At 43.5% G+C, this 11,119-nt stretch overlaps 1 long non-coding RNA gene across 1 annotated transcript; it reads right to left on the reverse strand.

Moving 5' to 3' along the window:
- Positions 1–209: 209 nt before the first annotated feature.
- Positions 210–7,205, reverse strand: LOC140843526 (uncharacterized). Its single transcript, XR_012121367.1, has 2 exons — positions 7,039–7,205; positions 210–777 (listed from the first exon to the last, which is right to left on the reverse strand). It is a non-coding gene; the product is annotated as an uncharacterized lncRNA (long non-coding RNA).
- Between the last annotated feature and the right edge of the window lie 3,914 nt (positions 7,206–11,119).

Genomic DNA, 11,119 nt, shown 5'->3' on the forward strand with positions numbered 1-11,119 from the left:
AAAACCACAGGGTTCTTCTTTTCATGGAAAGGGATTCTACATTCATTAACTCAAATCAGTGCCCCCTAGTCAGGGGTGTTTCTTGTTATGTATTCAAGTTAGGAACCATTTATTTCTTGTTCTGTTCCTAGAGTGACTCAGTAAAAGGAAAGCTTGAAAGGATATCTTGCCATGACCCTCCTTACCCAGAACGACTCAGGAGACACGGGCCCACGCAAGAGACTTTATTATCTGAAAGAGTGGCTGCCTCAGAGGGAGGGGGGGTGGAGAAAGAGAGAGAGAGAGAGAGAGAGAGAAAGAGAGAGAGAGAGAGGGAGCAGCAGGACAGAGAGCAGAGAGAGCAGCAGAGAGAGAGAGACAGACAGAGACAGAGACAGAGCAGCAGAGAGACGAGAGAGGGCAGCAGCATGGTGCCTTTTATTGTGACGGATCCCCCCGGCCTGTTGCCTTGGGGGAGGGTTGGGATATTTAGAGATAAGGTGGGGTAAGCCCAGGCAAGCCCCAGAATAATTCTTACTGGCTTATGTGCTTGGGACCATGGGAAAATGGAGGATAAATTACTATATTCTTACATTCCTCCCTTTCTGTTTTATAAGTGGTAGAGAATTTAGGAAGGGGTGAAGGTCAGTCTTCAGTAATTGCTTCCTGCTGATTAGGGGCGATGAAGTTCTTTTGTATTGATGGGGGGCGGTCCTCAGATGAGCCCTTGGTCTGCAGCGGCGATGGCATTTTCCAGGTTCAATAAGGATCATCGTCTTTGGAGAGGGGTTGGTAATCCTGTAATATAAGCTGGTTAAAGGTTTGGTTAGAAATTTTTTGCATTTGGGCTGATTGCTATGTTTACACAGGGTAGCTGAATTATAGCATTGATGGGGACCTATGTGTAGGCAGCAAAGCAACCTGTAGGGCAAAGGGAATCCTTGATGGTGCAATCTTTTGGACAGTCTGAAAGAGAAGGGGAGGTGTTGGGAATATAGGTCTGGTGAGAGAATAAGTGTTGAGACCAGGGTTAACAATCTTGAAGCATGACTCATGGCGGTTGTAAGGGAGGTCTTAGGACTCCGTGCTGGCAGAAACTTCTTCAGTGATGAGTGGAAGTGGAGATGAGCAGTGTGAAATGCGGAGAGTAAGAGGTCCTGTAAGGGTGGAGGAGATTTGGTGCGAGGGGAATAAGCTAAAACAAATGGCTTAAGGTGAGAGTTGTGTATCTAATGGGGAAGACCCTGGAGTTTAACTGCAGTTGGCATGGAAAGGATTACTGTGTATGGTCTTTGCCATTTGGGAGTTAGGGATGGTGTTGCTTGGTGTTTGGAATGGGCATGGTTTGGAGAAGTTTTTTTTCCTGTCTATGGTAATGGCCTTGTAGCACGGGGAGAGCTGAACGCCCAGGTATTGTCCTGAGCGGCAGACAGTTGAAGTTTGGAGGGCGAAACTCGATAGCTGTGTTCTGAAAGTTTAAAAGGAGAATAGTATCCTGTTGAGAGGTTTGTAGGGAGGGACTGCATGGGAGGAGATCATCTACATATTGAAGGAGGGTGGAGCTCCAGAGTGTAAGGGATTTGAGGTCTTGTGCTAGAGCCTGTCCAAAAAGGTGGGGACTATCCCTAAAGCCTTGGGGAAGGACTTGTTAAGTGTTCTCTGAATATTAAAAATTAACTTAACATAAGGAATTTCCTGCCTTGATTTTTCTCTGGAATACCGGCGTCTTGGTCTGGGAGCATATCAAAAGGCTGCCTGCTCAGCTCCCAAGGTGGGCTGAGGTATTGTCTATTTGCTAAAGAATCCTGCCTTTTACCATGCTGTCTACAGCTGGGTCTGTATGCTAAGTTAGTTGCCCAGTTTGCAAAATTACTTTGTCAGATCTGAAGGAGGAAAGACAGCACATAGACCTGGACCTTTTAGTATGCTAAAGTGAACCTTACACATGATTATAAATGGTTAGCATAATAAAGCATGTGCTACTCTTCTTTATCTGGGGAACATTAACTGATTTCACTGAAGAATGATTCTAGAGCTCAATGTTTAACACAGAATTTTAGCAGGGGGGTTTCCTTGCATGCAGTTACATTGCTCTGACTGCAAATATCCCACCCTGCCCCCTCTGGAGGCCCTCACCCTACACTGACTACATCCATTGTCACTGTCTCATTCCCCCCTCTACAGATAGAGACCCTAGCTGCTGCTAGGAAAAGGGGGTGATGACTGCTCTGGCTGCTTCATGCTGAGAGGAGGCACAGTAAGGGGTGCAGCTAGGTCTCCATCAGTGGACGGTTGAGAGGGTCTCGGAAGATAGGCACTTCTGTTCCAGGTTTCATTTCTATTACTATTTGCAGTTTTGTGGCTTCTAGGCAAGATAGAACAAATTGTGTTATTAGGTTAAATAGTCTGGAGTTGGATTTTCCATTCTGGAAAGACAAACTTAATGGGATTAAGAATGCATGGTTGAATATGAGAACTAGAAATAGTAAAACTTTAATTGCAATGATAGGAGAAAACTAAAACCTCTGGGAAATTGTAGCTAGATATTTTGAAGAAGCTAGAATTCTGGATTTAGTTTATGTCTCAATGACTAGTACTAGGATTTAGTATGGACAAGTACTTTTCTCCAAAATCACCCTCATTTTTATTAGAAGTAACTAGATTAAGAAAATAATTAACACTTGGCTTTATTATTTGTATAAATGCAGCAAGAAGAGCAATTGATTACATAGGCTCTTTTAAATGTGCTTTGCTGGAACTTTTTGTAAGGAATTCCAGATTGAACTTTTAAAGGCCTCTTGAGGCCAGAAAGCCAAGTACTTGTAGTACTTGTAGATTTGGGTTAATTCCTCTCTTCTCGAGGTCCCCAAGACATCCTGAGGTTCCTGCACCTGCCAGGAAGTGACCTTCCTTACTCACCTGGTAAGGCTGCTGGGAACCCTGTAAGCAAGGTACCAGGCCAGTTCTTCCAAGGGGCTTTGTTGGCTATATAAAGTCAACCTTAGTTCCTTAAAGCTGTTCATATCTGAGTTTATGCATGTGTCTCTCAGGTATGACGTTCCAGTCAAAGCCTTGGTAGTATAACCTGTTTTTAATTGGTCCTCTTACAAGGAAAGCAGGTTCTTATTGAACTTTTGCAAATAAACATACTGCCATGAAATGTAAAAATACTCATTGAGAGTTTTTAAATTCTTGAGGGATCAGGTAGAGAGAAAGATAAATGTTTCAATTCTGCTTATAAAGGTATTGTCATTTACAAAACTGTTGTCAGTCAGCTTAAGAGAAAATGCTTAAAACACTTTATCAGCAACATTTGAAACAAAAAGCCACAAAATCATCTTCCTTAGTTTACTTAATCCTATGTAACTAATACCTGTTCTGCTGAAATCTAGTTCTTTACTAGTTTAGGAATAATAAAACAGTGACTGTAAATGACAAAAGACTTACAAATGACAATGGTTAAAGATCTGATGAGAGTTTACTGTAAGACAGTTGACAAGGAAATTCAGATATTTCTGTAACACAAAACATTCAGTAACAAAGTTTAGCATCATTCCTTTTGGCAGTGCTTTTCAGGTAATTAAGCAGGTAATTAAATATCAGATAAATAAGCCAAATTAGTCAAATATTTTCTCCAATGAGACAAAATTCCTCTAACATGTTCCAGGGGCCCCCTGGAACATATCAGAGTTAACTATTAGAACTTAAAACTATTAGGTAACTTAATTTTTAGTGAACACTTGAGAAGCAGCCTATTGTAAACTGTTACACTAGCATGCTTTGGAGAAGACTACTTAAGAACACTGGTTATACTATTGAGAGACATGTGCATAGACTCAGATGTGAACAACTTTAAAGAACTAAGCCAAACCTTACTTACAGAGTTCCCAGCAGCCTTTATGAAAATCTACAGGTACTGCAGGTAAAGCATTTTATAAATCAATTGCTCTTCTTGCTGCACCTGTGCAAATAATCAAGCCAGCTTTCTGTAAGAATAAAAAATCTAACTCCAGATGTTGCTACATAACCACAATTTGTTTTATCTTGCCTAGAAGCCACAAAACTGCAAATAGTAATAAAAATGAAACCCAGAATAGAAGCGCCAGCCTTCTGAAGCCCTCTCAACTGACCAGTGATGGAGACCTAGCTGCACCCTTTACTGCACCCCCTTCTCAGCACGAAGCAGCCAGAGCGGTCATCGCCCCTTTTCCCTAGCAGCAGCTAGAGTCTCTATCTGTAGAAGAAAGAATGAGACCATACCCATAGCCTTCCCTGGTAAAAACAGGTATTTAATCCCTCCTCCCAAGGGATGGTAGGCTTGTAACACTGGAGTGACCCCATGTGTCTCTACTTCTGCCTTCAACTCCTCCCGTGATTTCTGTATCATAGTCCAGTTAGTACCCAGACTAATGTATCATGATGACTTATCATTCGTGGCAGAATTAGAACCTAAACTAAGGTATAAAAGAGAGCCAGTCTCACTCACTCTAGCTGTATTACTAAGAGTAGGAGTCGCAGCCGGAGTAGGACCAGGGGCAGCTGCAATTATACAAGGAAACCAACATTACAAAGGACTAAGAATAGCTATCGATGAAGATTTGAGAACTATAGAACAGTCTATTTCTAAACTTGAAAAGTCCCTAACCTCTCTCTCTGAAGTAGTGCTGCAAAATAGACGAGGGTTAGATTTACTATTTCTAAAAGAAAGTGGATTGTGTGCAGCTCTAAAAGAAGAGTGCTGCTTCTATGCAGACCATACTAGAGTAGTAAAAGACTCAATGTCTAAATTAAGAGAAAGATTAGATCAGCGAAAGCAAGAACGAGAAGCTAACCAGAGCCTGTTTGAATCCTAGTTTTCTAGATCCCCATGGCTTACAACTCTAATATCCACTTTGGCAGGACCCCTGCTTATTTTTATATTGCTCCTCACCTTAGGTCCCTGCATTTTAAATCGAGTAATAACCTTTATTAGAAAAAGAGTAAGTGCTGTGCAGGTGCTAATGCTGAGACAACAGTATCATACCCTCACACATCAAGAAGACACCAACATTCCATGATTAGAATGTTCAGAAAAAGAAGTGGGGAATGTAGGACCCCAACCTCCCTGAGAAATAAGTTAGCCTAAGAGTAGCCATCTTGAAGCCCAAAAAGCCATTCTGATATATGACTCAGAGGGAACAACTGAAACCAGGTAACTCCTCTGGAAAAACAAGTTAATCAATCATGACTGCTGGCAGCGCTAACCTAAATGCCGACCCTACCTTGCTACACCCCCAGGACGTGGCACTAACCCAGAAATCGTTAGGTTTGAAAAATTACTGCCTTTGTAGTATTGTTATCTTGCTATGTAGTATTGTTATCTTGTTATTACAAAACAATCTGTAACCATGGTAATCCTCTAGGGCTGAATGCCTCAGAAAATCCTATATAACCACTTAGTTGTAAGTGCTCAGGGTCCTCGTTGAGACCCGCTGCGACGGGCAGACTTGGACCCCAACTAGTTGGCTTCTGAATAAATTCCTCTTGCTTGTTGCATCAAGAAACGTCTTTAGTGAGTGATTTGGGGCGGCGCCTTCCTCAGGGGAATCCAACACAATGAGACAAAATTCCTCTAACATGTTCCAGGGGCCCCCTGGAACATATCAGAGTTAACTATTAGAACTTAAAACTATTAGGTAACTTAATTTTTAGTGAACACTTGAGAAGCAGCCTATTGTAAACTGTTACACTAGCATGCTTTGGATTGGCAAATTTATGAACATTTTATAATTTCTGTAACCATGAGCTTTACAACACAGTTTCTCACTAAGCACAAAGTATATCTTCTTAGTAACACACAATTATTATTAGGAAGTTCACTTGTTACATTTAATTTACTCATTCTTAACAACTATGCTAGACTACTTACAAAATCTTTACTGAATATTGGACAAAGTCAAGCCTCTAAGCATTTTATGCTTAAAAGATTTAGCAGATACCATCTACTTAAATGACTTTAGGTAAACTTAGGCAGCTGATAACCATAAGGACATGTCCGTTTCAGTTCAACTTAAATTAGCATTAATGCTTAATATTTTCCATTAGAATTTTCTGGAAGTTTTAGAATGCCCAATTTTTACAAGCGCTTGTCTTTAAATCAATTTTTATTAATACCATCTGGAGGTAGGAAAATATTTTTCATTTACACACTTAGACACAAACATACAGATTGAGATGTAATGATACAGTGAGAGGACAGACAGAGCTCCTGGCGTGAGCCAGGAGGGACAAGAGAGCCCGTGGTGGTGTGTTGTCTAGGAGTTTTATAAGCAGTTGAGGATACTTGGGAATGTAAAAAAAGCTTAGGGGTGTGGACTTTAAGGCAAGTAGTAGGCGTTTAGGATTGCAGGGGAGACAGAGAGAGAGAGAGCTTGATTTGGAGGTAGGAGAAAGCCTGGATATATATATGGGATCTCTTTCCATTTGCCCATACACTCACAGAAATTGTATAAGTCATGGAGAATTTTAGGATCTGAAGAGCCATTGGGGGGCCATTTAGACTGATTGTCCAAGGGATATTGTGGCCAGATCTCATTACAGTAGCGAACAGGTTTGAGGTCTGGAGTGATGTAGAGGGACTTTAGATTGAGTAAGCACCGTAGCGGTGAATCTGCGGGAACAGAGGGGGCCAGATCCCATTGTGAGAATGAGACCATTCAGAAGTCGCTGAGCCATCCCTGAGTGATTGAGAAGGTCATGGAGAAAACCAGGCACAGTTAGGGGGTCGTCACCACCTCTAACTGCGGGGTCAAAGCGAAAATACTGGGGAGGCTCGGTACCTGGTACGAGGAGTTTCTGAGTCGAGTAGAAACATAGATAAAGGGATACCGGGCCTCAGTGGATGAGGATTCTCACCATGGGGAGGCAGAGATGGTCTGACTATGGGGATCAACCGTGACTCTGAAAGTCGTGATTGAGGGTGCCCATGTTCCAGAGGAGCCCTTGGGGGTGCTGGAGACTCAACGGTCACTACCCAGGTTCCAAAGGGACATTTAAGTCGACCATGAAGGGGAGACTCACCAAATCAAAGGCTGGTGTTGGGCCAAAAGATGAGCGACTGGTGAAATGGATGGTGAGCCCATGGAGGAGGATTGGGCAGTGAGGGTTCCCAGAGCAGCTCAGGTTCCCAGAGGAAGAGCAAAGTCAATTGGAGAGCCTCATCTGAAGTCACGGCACCAATGAAAGGGTATCTTGCAGCAACCCTCCTTACCCAGAATGACTCAGGAGACACGGGCCCACGCAAGAGACTTTATTACCTGAAAGAGAGAGTGGCTGCCCAAGAGGGAGGGGGGGTGGAGAAAGAGAGAGAGAGAAGGAGCAGTGGGACAAAGAGGGGAGGGGAGAGGAGGGGAGGGGAGGGGGAAGGGGAGGGGGAGATGACAGCAGCGTGGTGCCTTTTATTGTGGTGGCCTGTTGCCTTGGGGGAGGGTTGGGATTTTAGAGGTAAGGCGGGGTAAGTCCAGCAAGCCCCTGGCAAACCAGGCATAATTATAATTCTCACAGGCTTATGTGGTTGGGACCATGGAAAAATGAAGGATAAATTACTATATTCTTACAAAGCTGACCTGAAGGCTGATTGGCTTTAATGGAGATCACCTTTCCCAAGCAGAATATGATAGTTTTCATTCCTTTTACCTGACTCTGAAGGTGCAATCTGTTGTTTCTTTAGTACCTTAAAAAAACAAACTGACACTTTCTAAAATCCTAAGTACTTCATGTCTGTAAGCTTCTGAGGACAACCTGAAGTGTATGATTTCTCCAAGTAGAGCTGTCTCATGATCCCATACAGCCCACATTTGTATTTCTTAATATTTGGAGTCCTGAGATTGGGAGAGTTTATTTGTTACCAGATAATTAAGGTACAGTGTGGATAAAATGAGAGTTCCTGTGGCCAGGATTCTCACCTGGCCCTGGTTGACTAGCTCACTGCACACCTATGGGCAGTACATAGCTGTTGACTCTATATAAAGAGCTCTGCCCAGTGCTCTGTGCACCAAATGGTGGCAGGGCTGCAAGACTGCAGGAGAGCAGAGCAAAGGCTGGAGTGGTGGCAGCACTGAGGACAGAGGCCCAGAGGACGGCTGTGTGGAACGACAATGCAGGCAGAGAGGCCCAGAGGCAGAGACTGGCTTGCTGCATGCAACTTCGCTCTGAGTGAACGGGATTTTAGTGACTGACCTGTCACCATAAAAATAAAGTTGGGTATAACTCTTTCACCCCAAGAAAGTTCTGTTATTTTCTTTGGTCACATTGAATCCATAGTGAAGTTGCTGGAGGCTGAAACCCATTGGCAAGACATACAATATCTTAACTCTCCTATCCCCTTGCAGGTCAAGGGCATGCTGTGTAGAATGTTGCTGAACTTTGTATTTTCATTGGCTCCAAAAGGTTGCCTTATTTAATCAAAAGAAAGCTGTTTATCATAATAAAGCTGGCTTAATTTCAAGTGGCCCTGCATAGTTATGGTGACAGTAACAATGACAGAAATGCAAGTTTTCTACCTCTTTCCTTTCTAGGAAGTCAAAGGGGGAACCCAAGTCAAATACAAATGGAAGATCTCTTTGTCTTCCTCACTGTGCTTTGTTTGAAGTTCCAAATTCAACAGGCAGCCCACAAGAGGAGGGTGTGGCAAATTTTCCAGCAGCTGCTGCCAGGATTAACTCTACTGTCTTGTTCTTTTGCCAAATCCGTTCCTTAAACAGAAACGAAACAGGCCCTGGGCTTTCATCATCTCTAGCAGCGAGGCCACACACAGGGCGCCGAGAGTGCTGTGTGCAGGAGCATCTCCGATTTTTTCCACTTGAGGCTGCATGGCTTTGGGCAAGGCCTGGCCCTCTCTGCACCTGTTTCCTTCTTAGCAAAACAAGAATAAAAGTCACCACCTTGCTTACCTCATAAAGGCGTCTGCGGCGCAAATTAAATGTGATAGTGTCGAAGAGTTTTGTGAACTCTAAAGAACTATAAATATAAGGTGTTATTAGATGCAGTTGAAAGTAAGCGGTGAGACAGCTTCATTTAACTAATTTCAAAGGCCTCAGGGTCAAGCAAAGCTGGGTGAGAGCATTAGGTGTTCTTATTTTCCTGTGGTAAAGGAGAGAGGGCAGGCAGACATGGGGAGGGGGCTGCTTTGTCTTCTCCCCCAAATAAACAGGGTTGTGGGGAGGCAGTTGAAGCACTTTCTGGAGAAGGGACAAAATATCGCAGGGGTTTTGAGAAAGCAATTGTGATGCTGAAATGTGATTTAAATAACAAGAGGCAGAAAGAATGTAGGAGGGGCCAAATGTGCTTCACAAATACCAGAAGTGGACTAAAAGATGTGGCCCAGAAGTGGAGAGAAAATACAAGAAACTGAGACTGATGAAGGGCAAAGAAGGGTCAGCTGCTCCTGGCATGTATGGGATCTGCAAAACTGAGGTGAGATAGGAAGGAGTTTCCAGGCACAGATCCAAAGAGGCCATGGCATCCGCAGCCCCTGAAGCCAAACCTGGAGAGTCAGCTGGAAAAGACTCGGTGTCCTACATCAGTTATTTCTAAACACTTAGAGCTTTACTTATTCATGAGTGTGGCCCTATTTTTAAACAAAATCTTACACACAATTTTAATATGCAAAACAGAAAAATTATACCTGTTATGCTAAAGCAAGGCTTGGAGGACCCACGGTCAGTTAGCATCCCTCTGAGTCCTGTTGGCAACTACCACAGCCCCTCTACAGGGAGGTAGGGCCACCCATCCTTGTTATATCTTTGGTGCCTAGTTCAATATTTCATGAATGAATGAGTGGATGAATTATAGAGGATAGGTGGTCTTCAGGAGAGAATTCAGACCAAAGGGTTCAATGGACTCTGTAACCACATTGTGAGGCTGTAAATCACCATCCATGCGTAGTTTATACATAAAGGTTTCTCAAGCATTAAAGCGAGCCACTTAAATGGATGAGTCACTGTGGCTGGCTTGCCAGGGGTGGGGAAGCTTCCTAGTCAGGGGTGTGTGTCCAGCCATGGGGCCAAAGTTGTAGAGGCTAAGATAAGCCGGAACAAGAAGACACTTCCATGGAAAAATATCTTGGTCATTTCATCACAAAACAACCAGCCCACTGCTCTGCCTCTAGTCAGGAAGGATGTCTTCAGAACCACAGAGCCCAATCAAAACAGCTGATACTGGCTGGGCACTGGATACTTGTCAGGCACAGTAATAAGCCCTTTTTGCCAAGTAGTGAGCAGTATAATGGACCCCCAAAGATATCTGTGTCCCCATCCCTGGAGCCTGTAACTATGCTACTTTGGATAACAATGGAGGACTTAAGGTTGCAGATGGAATTAAGATAACTAATCAGCTGACCTTGAGATAGTAAGATTATCCTAAATTTTCTGCTGGGCCCAGTGTAAAAATAAGAGTTCTTAAAAGTGAAAGTGGGAGGCAAGAGTCAGTGTCAGAGAAGGAGATGTGATGACAGATACAGTGGTTGGAGGATCTAAAGTGAGAACCCCAATCGCCAAGCTGTTTTCGAAGATGGAAGGTGGCCATGAGCCGCAGGATGTGGGCATCCTCTAGGAGCTGGAGGCAAGGAAAGGAGTTCTCCTTGAGAACATCTTGGTGCTACTGGCACCTTGCTTTCAGCCCAATGAAACCTGCTTGAGACTTCTCCAGAACATTAAGACAAAAAAAACAAAAAACAAAATTGTGTATTTTTAAGATACTAAATTTGGGGTGTTTTATTACAGCAGCAATACAAATTTTCTCACTCCACCTTCACAGCTCTGTCAGATGGGTACTTAATATTGCTATTTTGCAGATGAATAGACTAAGGTTCATTTGACCCAAATGTGAGCAGATGGCCTGACTCCAGAACCAGCTCTCAGTCACACTGCCACTGGGAGGTGGCTTTACTCCTTCACTTCACAAAAGAGAAAACTGGGGCTCAGAGATGTGTCCTCACTGCCCCAGGTCACATGCACATTGGTGACAAAATCCAGCAGTACCTCATGACAGTAGTGCAGATCAGTGTTTCACAAGTGTAAATGTGCCCACAAGTCTGCCAGTCTCGCTAGGGGACACAGGCTCTGACACAGGGGATCTGGGCTGAGATCCAGGATCCTGCACT

The sequence above is a fragment of the Manis javanica genome, chromosome 9 (genome assembly GCF_040802235.1).
Source record: "Manis javanica isolate MJ-LG chromosome 9, MJ_LKY, whole genome shotgun sequence".
Lineage (NCBI taxonomy): Eukaryota > Metazoa > Chordata > Mammalia > Pholidota > Manidae > Manis > Manis javanica.